General features: G+C 35.9%; 1 protein-coding gene across 11 annotated transcripts in view; it reads left to right on the top strand.

Annotated features, from left to right (window-relative positions):
- Positions 1 to 17,519, top strand: part of TBL1XR1 (TBL1X/Y related 1) — a 167,548-nt gene that overhangs the window by 28,562 nt on the left and 121,467 nt on the right. Inside the window, exon 2 of one of the 11 annotated variants that reach the window (XM_054700382.1) lies at positions 10,924 to 10,991. The exons of the other annotated variants lie outside the window; for them this stretch is intronic. The gene's annotated coding sequence lies outside the window, so the exon portion shown is untranslated. The remainder of the gene's footprint in view (positions 1 to 10,923; positions 10,992 to 17,519) is intronic. 11 annotated transcript variants of the gene reach the window in all.

The raw sequence follows: 17,519 nt of genomic DNA, 5'->3' as shown, positions 1-17,519 counted from the left end.
GTGCCGGGGGTGCAGGCGGTGAGAGAATTCACCAGAGCCAGAGTGGAGAGCAGAACAGGCAGACTGATGAAATGCACCGCTGAGGGGAGCAGCGGGCGGCAGGAGAGGTCTGTTGCTCCATGCGGGACCCTCGCCCCACGGCTGGGGATTGAACTGATGCTGTAGAGGCTGCGGGCAGCTTCACAACCCAGTGCTCAACCACTGCGCTACCACGGGGAGGCCCAGTTTAGTGTATCTTAAAAGATTCCAGAGAAGAACTGAAAGTTTTGATACTGTGGTCTGGTGACTTTGCAGTGGGTGGGTCGTCTTAGCTTATTTATTTATTTATTCCAGCTTTATGAATCTTGGTAAAGTTTGCTGATTCTTAACTTTTACTGCTTAACTATTTGATAGGTAGATTTTGAAAGAATGACAAACTCTTGTTTCAGGATTTTTCTCTAAGGTCACTGATATGGAATTAAAAGAATAGCCAACTGTTGTTTCAGAGTTTTCCTCCCAAGTTGCTGATCACAACTGCAAATGCCGTTACTGGTTGAATACTTAAAAGCAAGAAATGTAGATGATTTTAGTTTACCCGCACTTATTATAAGAATCCTGAATTCACAGTGTTAACAAATCAGTATGATTAGAGGAATTTTTTTTTTTCTTAGATTGATCTATTAGAATTGTTATTTCCTTAGCTAAGTTAAAGGAGTCATAGAATGTTTTTTATTTTTTTGGTATATACGTATATATAAAATGTAGTCCAGGGATCTAAAAAAAAAAATACCCTACCATGTATGTTACTGAGCTATTTACTGTCTTGTGAGTATTCATAATGCTGGCTCATGCTACTTGGAGGAATCAGTGTGGTTATTTTGCAGTAATAATCTTTTTCATAGAATTGTACTGGTACTGCTGAGTTCAGCATCTTTGACTTAGGTTTTATTAACTGAAAATTGAATTGAGGGTCTTCCTGGTGGCACAAGGGGTTAAGACGCAGCACTAGGAAGCTATCTGCAGCCACTGCAGCACAAGTTTGATCCCGGCCAGGGAGGTGACCCACACGGCAGACCTCTCCTGTCTTTCCTGCTCTTCCCCTCAGCAGTGTATTTCAGTACATCTGTGTGTTCTGCTCCCCATTCTGTCTCTGGTGAGTCCTCTCACCCACCACATCTTTGGCCTATATCACAGCTCTTGAATGCATAAATAAATAAATCTTTTTTTTTTTTTTAAGAAAATTGAATTGACCTTGCAGATTCATAAGATGTACATGATAGTGTAAGGTAGATGCAGGGAATGTTTGTCTTCTTATAAAAATTTTTTTTCTTCAGTTAGGGTTTTGGAAAAAAGAAGCGTTAAAAGGGGCGTATAGACAACTTAAAATACCGGAAAGGTCAGAAAGGCAAGAACTGACTCAAGTTATCTAAGATAATATGTAGGCAAAACTATCAAAAAGTAACAAAGTGCTAACTTAAAATATAATAGAAATGGACAGTTACATGATGTTAAACATTTACCAACCGAGGTATCTTTGTATACATTTATTTGTATAATATTGATATATAACTCACTTTATTTACTTTATTTAATTGAACACAACTTCTTTAAGCATATAGATCCCTATGGGTATTTAGACTTGTTTTATGGTTTAGGACTCTGAGTTTTAAATAACAAGCCTCGATAATTGAGTCTGATGAAAAAGGAGAATTTAATTGGAAATGTCTCATGAAATTTGGTGCAGGGGTACACCCTGGAATTGGGAACAGAATGGAAATTAGGGACTCAGTGGAGACTGTTGTACATATTTTTTTTCTTTCTCTGGAATTCAGATATTCTTATCTGATCTACAAATCAGGAAAAAAAGACTACCAGAAGCTCTTAAATTTTTATATTTTGTGTATGCTTCCAGAGAAAAGCAGTCTTAACTTTCCCCTTCCCTCCCCATAGTTTTTCTTTCTCAGATTAAGTAATTGTATGCAGGATCAAATACAAATGTGGCTGTGTTGTCATGCTTCTTGACCACTCCTTAATGTATTTAAGTTAAGCGTTAACTTTAAGTGGTATGGATGACTTTGACACATCAGTTAAGTCTTTTTGGATTGTTAAATATGCTAAATTTTACTGAAAAATAGCATATTAAATCCTTATGAGATGAATAACTTGTGTCTTTGAAAGTTAGCAGCATACCCCTTACCAGTGTGTATCAGTAGATCTGCCTGTTCTGCTCTGACCTGTACCCCACTTCTTCTACACGAAAATAAATAAAATCTTAAAAAAAATGTTAGCAGCGTAGCAGTTGAGTTTGGGGCCAGCATAATTTATCTTAGAAGCATGAACTGTCGTCAGTCTTTGCCAAAGCCATATACACTAGGTGGACACTAATGTTGCTTAGAGGGGACTTTTGTGGGATCATAGGAGCTGGTATTTAAAAAAAAGAAAATTTACCATTGATTATAATTATACATTTACTTGACAGCCCCCTCCCCCAGCTTTTCTCACTAGAATGTTAAGGATTTAATGTACCTTTAGTGTTTGTAAAAGGGGTATTACAAATACTTTAAGACAGAAGAAAGACTTTATAAGAACTCATACTGTTAAAAAAAGTTATTTTGACCAGACTTGTTACATTATGTGTAAATTACATATGCAGACTTCTGTGTAGTTTTTCTTTTTAATAAGTCATGCATTTCTCATAATAGCATTGAATATGCTGTATTTTAAAATGAAGGGCCCTTAATTTCATAAAGTGATGCTTTACATCTTGCCACAAGTGGTAATTTACTTACCATTTTTGAGGGAATATTTTAACATTAGAGCGAAAACTGATATAATTTCAAGAAGCTTGTTCATTCAGTTTTGGAAGTGAGCTATTTACTTTCCTTAACAGCAGGAATAAGACCCAGCATTTTAAACCCATGATGGAAATTGATTACTCCTTTTTGCCCATTGAGAAAATCTAACCAGGTGACACATAAGTAAGTAACATCCGTGTCACTACAGGAATTTAAAAATAAATCTTCCTGTTCATTTTGCATTTTAGAACAGGAGATCTGAAACTAATGAGAAACTCTACCTTTAAGTTTTTTGATTGCTAGTGATATTAGAGAACTATTGTATTTATGTAGTTTTAACTTTGAAGGTGGGAAGATGTGTCCTTTTAGTCGCGTTAGTAAAATGTGGTCCATATGATGGGTGTTTCTGTTCTTGATTTGTATTGTGTGTAGAAGAATTTTTTAGGTTTACCACAGGGAGATTATGCTACCTTTCTGGGTTTGTAGTAGTTTTCCAACTTTTTTAAAGGTAGCAGTACTTGACCAAATTGCTTCAAGTGCCAGAGATGATTTCCTGACCATGCACACACACAGACCAGTTTCTTAGTTCTTAGTTAATGACTCTCAAGTGTCTCCTAGAAGCAATATCAAAGGGACGGACGGGTAGGAAATTTTAGCCCTTAATATGCAATGTGGAGTTTAGGAAGTATCACTCCCAGAATTATGGCTTTGTTATAAATTCAATTGGCTAGGGCCTCTAGTGCAATGTTCAATGATGTGTTAGTAATACAGGACATAGATACTCTATGGCAATGAGGATTTTTTTTCTGTTCATTTGCCAAGAATTTTGTGAATGGATGTATTTTTGTGCTTTTGCTGTACCTTTTTAGATGATCATGTGTGTTGTCTTCTTTATTTTGGCTAGAATTAATGGATTATGTTGTCTCACTTAACATTGTTAAACGTTAAATCACTTTGCTTGCGTTCCACAATCATCTTTTTATATATTGTTGGTTTGATTTCTTAATATTTAAAGATTTTTCCATCTATGTTCATGAGGAACATTACTTTATATTTTTTATTTTTAGTAGTCTTTGTTTGGTTTGGTATTAGGGTAATGATAATTTCAGAAAATAAATGTATCCCTTTTAGTTTTTCATTAAGTTTGTGTAGGTTTGGGGTTCTTTAACTCTTTGATACGGTTCATCAGAAAAGTCATTTAGGCCTGGACGTTTCCTTTGTGGGAAGATTTTTAATATAAGATAGTACATTTTTTTTTAATAGAAGGCAATGTAGATTTTTTGACACCTTGAGTCTTATCTTTCAAAAAATTCTTTACTTGTAAATTGCAGACTTTGTTTACTAATTCTTTTAAGTGTGGTTCTGTGGGAAGGTTATATTACCTTTTTTAGTCTTTATAATTAGCAGTATTTGTTGTTTTTTTTTTTTTTTAAAGATTTATTTATTTATTTATACAAGCACTGGGTACAGTCAGAAGCACGGGAGGGTGAGAGAATTCACCAGAGCCAGAGCGGGGAGCAGAGCAGGCAGAAGGACCGAAGTACACTGCTGAGGGGAGCAGCGGGCGGCAAGAGAGGTCTGCGTGCCATGTGGGACCCTCCTCTGGTAGCCGGGGAGCAGCCAGGGACCCAACCGGTACTGCAGAAGCTGCTGGCAGCTTTGCAACCCAGTGGTCAACTGCTGCGCCACCGGGGAGGCCCAGTATTTGTTTTTCTTGATCAGTTTCTGAGATATAATCAAAGACAGGCTTTTGAAATACTGTTATGTATAGAGCTATAAATTTTCCTTTTCAGTGTTGTTTTAGCTGCATCCCACAAGTTTTGATATGCTTCTTTCATTTTCATTTAGTTGAAAATGATTTCTAATTTACCTTGTGATTTCTTCTTTAACCCTTTGGTCTTTTAGGTGTGTGTGGTCTTATTTCTAAATATTTTGTGACAGACTTTTCTTTAGCGATGGTGCTATAAAAATTACTTAGTTCTCCAGTGGTAAATACTGTTTCCTTTATAGTCACGTAGATTGTTTTATCGAAAACTAGCCATAGGGGGAACATAACACACAGAGAAGGATAACTTCGAGAATTGAGGTTATAAGCAAACCTAAGGGAACAACCTAGCTAAAATAAGACACCACCTAGAGATTATGACAAATAAACTATTGAGGAATACTTTACATACAGTAAAATGTGCTAATTTGAATGGTATCATTCACTGTTACTTGACAAATACCTGTATAACCACTGTAATTCAAGGATAATGTTCATTACAGGAAAAAAAATCCTCTGTTCCAAGTTGTGGTTCTACTCTTTATTCCCATCCCAGCAGCTACTAATCTGACACTACATATTAGTTTTGCTTTAAAAATTGAAAAATTTCATACAAGGGAATTCTATTCCACTTAACAGTAGGCAGAATAAAGACCCATCAAGTATGTCCTTACTCTAATTCTTAGAAACTGCAAATCTATTACCTTACATGGCAGAAGGTATTTTGCAGATGTGATAGGTTAAAGGACTTTGGGGGCGATTGCAGCAATGGGACATATCTAAGGAGTCCTTAAAATTTGTAGGAGCCAGGAGAGAGAGGGAGGCAGGTAGGGAGGTGTGTATGTGTGACTGTTGAATGGTCAGATTCCTTTGTGGTCATGAAAATGCTCTATGGGATTTTAAGTCTTACTGATTTATGTATTTTTTATAGCTTGGTATGGGTTCTCTTTTGCTGATGTTTTATTGTTTTTGTATTTAGATTGCCTGTATTATGTTTTTAGTGTATTATTGATAGAAAGTGAAGTGTTATTTTTTTATTCTTGCAGTTTTTAAATTTTTTTTAACATTTTATTTTATATAATTCTTACATCATTTTTCATCTTTGTACAATGTATGCATTTTCATTTTGGTTATATTCCCCATACAATTTCACCCCCCCCCCTTATTTTGACTCTAGTTCTTCCTCTTCCCACCCCGCCCTAATCCCCCCCCCTCCCCCCCGTAGTGTGTCTCTGGTTTATAGTTGCTTGTTGATTTTGATTATTACTTTGCATTGATTAGTCTTTTTCCTGGTCACTTATTTAGGTTTTCTAAATTCCTGCTATGAGTGAGACCATCCGGTATTTTTCTTTTTCTTTCTGACTTATTTCGCTGAGCATGATCCCTTCCAGCTCCATCCATGTTGCTGCAAACTGCATGTGTTTATCTTTTTTGATTGCTAAGTAATATTCCATTGTGTATATGTACCACATCTTGATCCAGTCATCTATTTTTGGGCATTTGGGTTGTTTCCATATCTTAGCTATTGTAAATAGTGCTACTATAAACATAGCTGTGCAGGTGCCCTTTGGAATTATTGTTTCTGTGTCATTTGGGTAAATATGTATCTAGGAGTGGAATTGCTGGATAATATGGAAGCTTTATGTTCAGTAGGTCAAGAAATCTCTACACAGCTCTCCATAGTGGTTGGACCAGTTTGCATTCCCACCAGCAGTGCAGGAGAGTTCCTTTTTCTCCACAACCTCGCCAAAGACCTATACAAAGAAAACTATAGAACACTGTTAAGAAATAGAAGAAGACACAAAGAAATGGAAAGACATCCCCTGCTCATGGATTGGAAGAATAAACATTATAAAAATGGCCATCCTACCAAAAGCAATATACAGATTCAATGCTATTCCAATAAAAATTTCAATGATATTCTTCAAAGAAATAGAAAAAATACTGATGAAATTCATATGGAATCACCAAAAACCCTGAATAGCCAAAGCTCTCCTGAAAAAAAAAAAAGAAGGGAATGGAGGCATCACACTCAGAGACTTCAAACTGTACTACAAAGCCATGATCATCAAAACTGCCTGGTATTGGAACAAGAACAGACACACAGGCTAATGGAATCGAATAGAAAATCCAGAAATAAACCCACAGATTTATGGTCAACTAATCTTTGACAAAGGAAAGCAAAGTGTTAATAGCCATGTCTGATTTATTTCATTTTACTTTAAGTTCGGTCAGCTTTCATGTAAAGTTCTGTCAGCTTTCATTAATGTATTTCCAAGTTTTGTTGTTAAGTGCACACATTTAGATTTTTATGTCTTTGTGATAGATTAAACATTTTCTCATGAAATGTTCCTTTCAGTCCTTGTCATAAAGATCTTATTTGATATTAATGTATCCTCTATAAGTTCCTGGTGCCTAATTTTTGCATAGTATGTTTTCCATTGTCTTTTAATCTCTGTGTATTTTTAGTTAGATATTTTTCACATGATAAAGTTGGGTCTTTTTGAAAAATCTGGGCTGACAATTTTTGCATTTGCCCTGGATTTAGATGTACTTTTAGTATAATTAATGTAGTCGAATTTGAGTATACTTTTTTCCTACTTGCATTGTTAATTCAGTAATTTTTAGCATTTTTTCCCATTATTGGTTTATTACCTATGTCTTTATTTTTTTAGTTGTTCTCCTACAGTATTCTTTTTGTGTGCTTTTGCAGTGTATTTTGAAGTAAAATCACAGCACTTCACCTATAATGTTATTCATGGTCTATTTCTCCTCCCTTTTTGTACTGCTTTAGCAAAAGCAGTACATTTTATTTCCAAACGTATTGTAAACTTAAGCTATATTATTATTTTTGTTTTACTTAGTTATCTTTTTGAGGAGTTTAAAAAAGGAAAAGCACTTTATGTTTGCATGCATATTTAGCAAATTTGGCATATAGATTAAAGTTTTCAGTTTTCACCTGTGTTGTTTTCTTTCTGCAATAAGAACTTCATTTGAACTTTCTGCAAGTCAGGTCTACATTTGAAGACTTTTGTCAGCTTTAGTTTGTCTGATGATGTATTTCATCTTCACTTCTTAAAGTATATTTTCACTGGATTTAGAATTAGACATTTTCATCTTTTCATTTGTGTACTTTTTTACATATACATATATTTTAAAAATTTTTATATTTTTTACATCATTGTTTAGTTTTAAACCCTATTTGCTTCCCTCCAACCCCCTCAGGTATAGTCCCCATAGAGTTTCCTTCACCAGTGCATCCGTGCACCATCACCTCAGTCCCCTGTGCTCCTCCATCCCTCCCTCTGATCCCTCTCCCTCCTCCCCCACCCCCCGCAGTATATCTCTGATTTATAGTTGTCCATTTTTGCTTTGTTGTGACTTGTATTGTTATTTTTTTTTTTTTACACCGATGTCTTTTTTTTTTTTTTTTTTTTAAAGATTTATTTACTTATACAAGCACTGGGTACAGTCAGAAGCGTGGGAGGGTGAGAGAATTCACCAGAGCCAGAGCAGGAAGCAGAGCAGGCAAACTGAGAAGTACACTGCTGAGGGGAGCAGCGGGCGGCAGGAGAGGTCTGCATGCCATGAGGGACCCTCCTCCGGTTGCCGGGGAGCAGCCGGGGATCGAACTGGTGCTGCAGAGGCTGCGGGCAGCTTCGCAACCCAGCACTCAACCGCTGCGCCACCGGGGAGGCCCTACACTGATGTCTTATTTGATTCCCCTATATTCCTGCTATAAGTGAAGCCATCCAATATTTTTCTTTTTCTTTCTGACTTATTTTACTTAGTGTAATTCTTTCTAGCTCCATCCACATTGCTGCAAATGACATGAATTTATCTTTTTTGATTGCTGAATAATAGTCCATTGTGCATATATCTTCTTGAGATCTACCAAAAGGACACAGAAACATTGATTCAAAGGAACAGCTGTACCCCTGTGTTTATTGCAGCACTATTTACAATAGGTAAAACCTGGAAACAACCCAGCTTGTGTGCTTTCAAGAAGTATTTCCATGATCTTGTGTTGTTTCTGATGAGAACTCTACAGCTCTTCTGTATTTATTTTTTTTCTGTTTATGCTTTCTTCAGTATTGATTTTTAGCAATTTGAGTGTGGCTTGTGTAGTTTTCTATTTATTTCACTTGATTTTGTTGCGCTGCTTAGATCTGTTGATTTATACTTAAATTATTTTATTTATTTTTTTTTTTAAGAAAAGACTTATTTATTTATTTATACAAGCACTGGGTACGGTCAGAAGCACGGGAGGGTGAGAGAATTCACCAGAGCCAGAGCCGGGAGCAGAGCAGGCAGAAGGACCGAAGTACACTGCACTGCACTCCCCGGTGACCGGGGAGCAGCTGGGGATCGAACTGGCGCTGCAGAGGCCGTGGGCAGCTTTGCAACCCAGCACTCAACCGCTGCACCACCGGGGAGGCCCTGATTTATACTTAAATTTTTAAGAATATTTCTGTTTTCCACCCCCCACAACTCCAGTTACATGAATGTTTGACAGCTTGTTACTGTCATACAGATCACTCTGACTTTTTTCCTTAAAAAACAAAAAGACCTAAGTTGTTTTAAAACTGAATTTAAATCTTACACAATAGTTGTGGCTTATGGTGGATGCCTCAACTGTTATCTCCTCAAATTTGGAATATTTTGAGTTGACTTTGTGCGTTCATTCTAGTACTTTGAAGTGTCTCAGTGTCTTACTTGGGAACTGTGGGTTTGTAGCTATATTCAGAAATTGATAAAATCTTGAGATGCATTCCTCATTTGTTCTACAGTTTGTTTTAGTGGAATTTTGCATCGTTGAACATGTTTTTCATTTTATACCTGTCCTATCCTTTTCATAAGTCTTAGGATAGAAATGTCTTTGTGGTTTCAGGAACAGGAATTGATGTGCAGCCTTTTAGCAGATTTATTTTCTTCTTTTAATATTTATTTGCTGCTAGAAAGCGGCATTGATTTTTGTGCTAAAAAGTTCAGAATATAAAATTTACAATTTTTACCAGTTAAAAATGGTGAAATGGCACTAACTACATTCACAGTGCTGTGTACCATCACCATTAAGCACTTCCAGAACTTTTAATTATCCCAAACAGAAACTCTACCCATTAAACAATAACTCATTTCCCTCTCCCTTCAGCTATGGTCACCTTAATTTTACTTTAAGAATTTGCCTATGTAAATGAAATCACAGAATATTTATCCTTTTGTATCTGGTTTGCTTCACTTAATATAATGGTTTACTTAGAATAAGGTCATCCTATATGATGTAGCATGTATTAGAATTGAAAAAAATTTTTCCAGTAGTTTTGTAAACCAACACTACTCAGTAATCTTAGAAATAAATAGCATTTGCTTCAAATTTAAGAAAAATTGCCTCCAGTTTTGTTATACAAATTTATGTTGTACAACATAATGATTTGACATATATATACATTGTGAAATGATTACTACAAAAGCTTAGTTTAACATCTTAAATAATAACAGCATTTTTCCTTGTGATAAGCAATTTTAAGGTCTTTTCCCGGCAGCTTTGAAATAATGAAATACAGTATTCTTAACTATAGTCATGTTGTATGTTATCTCCAGAACTTATCTGACAACTGGAAATATGTACCTTTGACCCCAGTGAAAAAGAATAGATCACATTTCTCACATATAAGCTATTTATTGCTGCATAATGTATTACTCCCAAACTTAGTGTGCTAAACAAGCATTTATGACAGTTTATGAGAGTCAGACCTCCAGGATTGAGTAAGTTGCATAGTTGTCGACTCCTTCCTCAGATGTTGGCAGAGTCTTTATTATTCCAGAGGTGGAAAGGGTGGGTGCCAGCCCTGGTGGGTGGGTTCATCAGTGTGCCCCAAGCAAGGCAATAACTGGAGGGTTTGAAGCGAGGACTGGAAGCTACTAGAAGCTGAGAGCTGTTCCAGGGATGCTGCAGCCCTAAACTTGGCGCCAGGTGTGGGGTGCCAGGGGCTGAATGAGCTCGGGATCCCTAGTCCTGGAGGGCTAGTGATTGGATGGACAGGAGAGAAACCCGAGTCCCTTGGCTGAAGTCCTCATCTGTGCTTGTCCCATTTTGGCTCTGGTGGGCCCAGGTCTTTCTGCTGTCTCCCTCTCTTTTCTTGCTCCTCCTCTGACAGGCAATTCAGGTCCTTTAGCTCCTGTATGTTCTATAGAACCTCCACTCTTTCGTGGGGTCCTTGTTTTGGTTTTTAGCACCTTCAAAGGGTTGTTTATCTTCTTTTCCTTCTGCTTCTGCACTCTTCCCCTCCTCTTTCAGAAACTTATGGTAGTTCTGCATCTTGAGATGCACTCTCATTTGACACCACATGATTTGGTGCTCCATGTTGTAATCTGTGCTTTCAGGGTCTGTTTTGAAGAGATCTCTCCATGCAGTGCTTGCACTTGACGTAGCAGCAGATGAGCCCAATCAGGTAGGCCTTATTCTGCACTCTGTGTGTGTTGAGATTCTTGCCCTTGTAGACATATTTAGCAGTGTTTAGGACAATAATAGTAAGGTGTTTAATAGGAAAATAACTTTTATTCTTGGGTGGTATAAAAGACAGATTTCATGCAGGTGAATCAAATGTAGTAAATATTGCTTTTCTTAGCACTCTGATAAAGTAACCTGTATTGGGACATAATACACTTAAATTATTAAGTATAGAAGATATATTCTGAAAATGTGTGACTTTGAGAGTTGTAAGTCTGACTTTTCCCCAAGCTTTGATTTTACATACTAGGTTGCACTAATAATTGATCCAACATTCTGTTCACCAGAACTGCATTATCTATAAAATGAAGAAGTGGAAAAGCTTCTTTCCCAGGACCACATTTGATTATGTGATCGTGTATTTTGTTTGTTTACTATTAGCTTTTTTGAGCTACCTAAGAAACAAGTAATTATGTATAACCTTATTTCTGTAAAACAAGGGTTTTGAGTTCTGAACAACCAACACACATTTTAACCCTCTCATCAGTGGTGAATTGTATTATTTGGTGAGATCAGGGCTCAGAGATTCTCACAAATTGTTCCAATTTGAACCTAATTTTAAAATGAAGGTCAAATAATGTTGTGACTATTTCTCCTTATGAATACCCTCCTTTACGCCATTCCCAGTCTACCTTAATTGGGATTATGTAAAGAGAATCCTTAGATCATTACTTTGTGTTAGTTGTCTTCTTCATGGCATTTGAACAAAGCCTTATTTATGGTTTATGTTTTTCCAGAAGGAAAAGTCATTTTGGGTATTGGAGATAAAAACTGAAAATACTGTCAACAAATGGGAAAACCGCTTCCTGAAACATTTATTAAACTACATGTCAGGGGAAAACTGTCTGAATCTGAGTTTAAAAGGGACATATGCATTTTTTTAAATGAATAAACTGAGAGGGAGGGGTTAGGTTACTTAGCCGGTAGATGCTGAAAGAAGAATGAATCAGGGACTGGTCAAATTTCATTTTTAGTGATCTTGTGGGTTTTGGCTCTGGATTTTGGCATGCAGAGAACGCACGCTTTATGAGCCTTTCTTTAACTGCTGCTTGGTCCAGTCATTTATCTGTGGTTCTTGTGCTTTTGGATCATTTTGTGTAGTTTTAAGAAATTGCCAACCCATTTCACACTGTACTTGTTTGTCCCTCTTCTGTATTCTTGAATCCAGATCTTAACCTCATCCCCTTAAAAATTCAATGTCAGTTTAAAAAAAATCCCTCTGAGCTGGCTTCTGCAGTTCTAGAAAAGATAAATACTTAGTATTTTGTTCTTGGTTATCAGCATCCTTGAAAATAGTCTTTTTTGACACTGACTTCTACCTAGCTGTATCTGCCCTTGCTGTGGTAGTAGGTACAGGAGTTGAAAAAAGAAACTTTTCTGGTTTAGCTTTAATTATAGGGTGAATTGGACAGGGTGATAGAGTTTTGTGTTCTCAAAGTAGATAATAAAGGACGTTAGAAATAATATGTACACCAAATTTAAAATTTGTTTACATTGGTGTTTCATATTGTAGAAAATCTTGGAGCACAGGTCCACATGCTGTTTCTGGAAAGGTTTAAATAAATATTTTAGGTAGTAAGATAGTATGTAAATGATTGCGCTTGTCTTTGTCTGATAGAGACAGAAGTTTGAAGTTTATATAAATTTTACACTATACCCGTACTCTCTTACCTACTTAAACATGAAAAAACTATTCTTAGCTTGTGGACTGTACGAAAACAGTTTGGACTTTGTCCATGGGCCATAGTTTGTCAACTCCTATTTTAGAAAGATGATAAATTTGTTTTACCTACTTTCCTGTACTATTTATGTACTTCATTGTAGAATTAGTATAATTTAAAATTAGTAAGTAAGCTTTTACCTTTAAGAAATATTACCCAGCTAGTTTAAGCCTCAGTTTTCCTACATGTAAAACAGGAATAATGTAAATATTCTGAATTATCATTCTATATTATAAACAGTAGTATAAATGACCTACCCCGACTGTTGTAAACAGAGTAGGGGATTATTGAAGAATATTAGGTAGTACATAGACTCAATGGGAGGAAGTCCTAATGGTACATTCTTAAATTCTAAGCTTCTGGGAACTTTCCCCAAACCCATACTGCAGAACTAGGTTTAAGAGAGCCATTGATGCTAAACATTAAATGCCAGGTACTCAACTTGATTGCAGATGCTGCTACCGTTGGCTTTGGTGTTTTTCAGTGATTGAAACTGTATATTGTAATCACTAAAAATGGCTAACATTGCTGCTGCCATCAAAAGCCCTATATGAGTGTTGCCTTGGGTATGCTCTATGCATTGCTTACTTCCAAATCAAAATCTCTTGGAGCTCTGTATGTTAGAGATAGAATGATGTACTATGTCTTTAGCTATAAAATAGGCTGGGAATTTTAGGTTCTAATTTCTATTTTAGTAATTACATTAGTAATTTAGATATCAGGTCAATGAATGTAGAAATAATCCACACATTAAAAAGTCTGTTGGCACTTGTAGCAGTGACATATATGATGCCAAGAGGCACTTAATTATCCCCTTTTAGTATACATGTTTCCTTTTGTAATCTTTAAACATTTGTAACAAGCAGTCACTGAAAAACTGTAATTTATGAAAGGTTTGTATCTTAAATTGGTATGTGATTTGGTTATTTTGAACCTAAAACTCATTCTCCCTTCAACTCAAGAAGGTTCTACATAATGGACTTGTTTCCAAGGTAGCCAGAATAAGGTTGTTTATAAAAGTCAAGTCTTATTTCATGGACTAGGTTCATTCATAATGGAAAGATCCTGAGTGTTGGCAGCTTGGGATCCCCTGCCTGTTTGTTTATTGTGTAACAGGTATGTTAGGTATGGAGGTGATATGTACATCATATCTAAGTGGAACTTTAAGGGACCATTGTGGTTTTTTTTTTTTTTTAAATATGGTGATTTTTGCTCATTTTCCTTTGATAGAGAAAAAATGGTGTGAGATTGACTGTGACTTTTGGCAGGATCCCAATATATCTGTACATTTTCAGCCCAACCCAAAGTCAACATAATAAAAAAGAGAAACAGAATTTTTTCTAGTAACAGTAATTTTCAAAGTGTGCTTGTTGAATCCAAGATCTTTTCAGAGTTAAAGCTATTTTAATAATAATTGTGTCATTTTCACTGTGTTAATACTGCACTATGGTTTAGAAGTGATGGGGGAAAACTATGGGTGCTTTAGGAAAAATAAGTGCAGTTGCTTCAAACTATACTTTTTCACCATTTATTTATAGTAAATAAATTTTACTTACTGTTCTTGATGAAGTAGTTAAAGTTATTAATTAAAAAATTTTTGATCCTGAGTATGTATCTTTTTGAGAATATGATTAAAAAGGTCGTGCTCATGAAACATTGTTAGGTACTGAAGTATGAGGGCTGCACAGGGAAAAAGCATTTGGTTATGAGTTCAACTAGCCTCTATGAAATAACATTTTCACTTGAAAAATAGATTCATTAGGTTTGACCAATATTTATGGTTGATGAATCATGTAACTAAATTATGGATGAAGCAAAGATCCAGTCGCATTACCACACCAATGGATTTTAATGTAACAGTATGAAGATATCATTAATAGGGTTTAAGATTCTGCATTTCAGTGAATCTTTAATATACTAGCACTTACTTAGTTTTGGTATAGAATCACAGAATAATATTCCTATCTGTTTGAAAAGACTTTGAAACATTCCTCCCCCTTTGAGTTACATATATATGAGAGATTGGATTTGCTTTATATATTTCAACCAAAACAACATTGCAGCTGATTAGATACAAAAGTAGATATGATAATTGATAATTCAGTATCTTCTAGTAAAGTATGAACCACTCTTAAAATTTTATTGTTTGTTTTTGGGAAAATGTTTCAAATTAAAAGTTTTAGTTGTGTTACCATGTAATAAATTTATTTTTAAAATGAATTAATAAGTGCATTTTAAAGATTGCTCATCTTAATTTTTAACATAGTAAATATAGTTGTAACTCAAAAGTTCCTTGAGATCCTCAGTTTTTAAGAGTTTAAAGGGGCTCTAAGCCAAAAATGTTTAAAAACTGTTGTAAACTTTTACGATTTTTAGAGGTGTTTGTTACCACATGAAATTTAGAGAAAGATGGCATACTGGCTGCTTCAGTCTTGTGGAGCAGTTCAAATTGATACATTTAATTGAGGTTCTGTTTTGTTATAGTTGTTATTTCTTGTGAAGCCATTAATTAGGCATTGAGTTTTCTGTGGAAAGATGTTGATTAATTTCCAATGAATGGATTATTTTGTCACATGATTGTGAAAGTCTCTGCAGCTGGAAATTTTTAATATGGGACAAATATTTTGTCACATGGTCAATTTTAATGGGTCCAGCCATATATCTCTCAAATTATTCTTCGTACATGTTCTTTTGAGGTCCTAACTTGAAAATCTAGTTATGTGATTACTCCCCATTCAAAAATTGGTATGTCTGGGCTCTTGACTTCCTCTATCAATATGTACATTAATCTTCTATTTCAACAATAGGGAATATTTCTTTATTCCTGGACCCCAGAGATAAACCCACAAGTATGCTGACACTTAGTTGACAACAAAGGGAGCAATGACTGTATAGTGGGAAAACAGAATTTCTTCATTGGGTCACATTGGCTGGGTTGGGCTGCCACATAGCGGAGAGTGAGACTGGATCACCCTCTGATTCTGTATGCAATGAATGAAGATTTAGATGTGGGGCCCAAAGCTGTGGAATGCAGGGAGCAGACTGTGGATGATACATTCCATCATCACAGTGTTGGAGATGTTTTGGGGGACTTGACACCAAACAAAACGAGAAATGACAGAAGTAAACAGGTGGGATGGCATCAAATTGAAAGTCTTCGCAACAAAAGAAAATACCAGCAGAATGAGAGGCAGGCAGTATTCTGAATAGGAGAGGATGTTTGCACATCATGCATTTGATAGGGGGATTAATAGCTAAGGTATGTGGGGAACTCATGCAGCTCAAAAAATGGAAAGACAGATGGTCCAGATCATCTGCAGATCAGAACCATGTGGGGTGTCATTTCACATCTGTGAGAATGAGTTACATCATGGAGACTGGTAACAGTTGGCAAAGTTGTAGAGAAGAGAAGCCCTGTTCACTCTTGGTAATATTGGTACAATCAATTTGGAAGCTAATATGCAGCTTCCTCAAAAAACTAAAAATGAAACATATCATGTGATCCAGCAGTACTTCGTTGCGTTATTTGAAGAATATGAGGTCATTAGCTCAAAGACTTATGTGCACCTCAGTGTTTATTGAAGCTTTATTCACAAGACCTAAGATATAGAAACACTCCTAAGTGCCTAATTATAGATAGGTAGATGGGAAATAGGTGGTGTGTGTGTGTGTTTGTCTATCTATATCTACCTTCCTACCTACCTACCTATTTATAATTGAAATACTATCCAGATGTAAAAAGTGAAATTTTGTCATATGCATCAAGATGGAGGAACTTGAAGAAATTATGTGACGTGAAATGAGTTAGGAGGAAAAGTTGTATTGAATAGTTTTCTCTGTATATGGATTGTAGGGAAACTAAGTAGATGGACAAAACAAAAATAAACTTCTAGAGGCAGGCATTGCTTATTTTCTTTAAGAAATTCTACTTAAGACTCTTAGTTCTTACTAGGCACATATAAAACCAAAAGTTGTGAGAAAATTATTGCATTTATTCTTTCTTATACCTCCTCTTACAAGTTTTAAACTGTTTTCTACAGAGTAAAGATTTGAGCCTGCAATTACTTACTTCAGTAAGTACCTCATTTTTTTCTATGGGATGATTTTAAAAATGAAAAATAACTATTGATAGCTATTCTTCACTATTTATTTTTAAAGATTTATTTTTATTTATGCATACAACTGTGGTGTAGGCCCCGGGGTGGGGGTGAGAGGATTCACCAGAGACAGAGTGGGGAGCAGAACAGACAGATTACTGAAATACACGGCTGCCAGGAGCAGCAGGTGTGACAGGAGAGGTCTGCTGTGCCCTGTGGGTTGGCTCCAGCAGGGAGCGAACTCATGGGGCAGTGACTGGCCATAGCTTGATAGCGCTGAGGCTTTAACCCCTGCGCCACCAGGGAGGCCTTGTTCTTTACTATTTAATGTAAGGAAGAAAATCTTATGTCTTTAAACCTTTGTTATTAAAGGAGAATCTGGCATTGACAGTGGTTAATGTATCCTCTTGTTTTCTTTTTGTTTCTATATCATTCACTTGCCACTCTTTTTTCTTTAGGCTGTTGTGTTTTATCAGATTCCTTTTTCTGTTGTGCCACTTTACCTTTTCAGTTCTTCCTGTGAGTAAAATTTAAGTTCTTGGATGTCTGAAAAAACTTTTATTTTGATTCTTGATGGCAAATTTGATTTGTGAGAGTGATCCTTTTCATGTCATGATATGTATACCGAAAATTATATTTGTGCAATGGCTT

This window comes from Talpa occidentalis, unplaced genomic scaffold (assembly GCF_014898055.3).
Source record: "Talpa occidentalis isolate TD23 unplaced genomic scaffold, MPIMG_talOcc4v2.1 talOcc4.4, whole genome shotgun sequence".
Taxonomy (NCBI): domain Eukaryota; kingdom Metazoa; phylum Chordata; class Mammalia; order Eulipotyphla; family Talpidae; genus Talpa; species Talpa occidentalis.
This window is presented reverse-complemented; position numbering and strand designations above follow the sequence as displayed.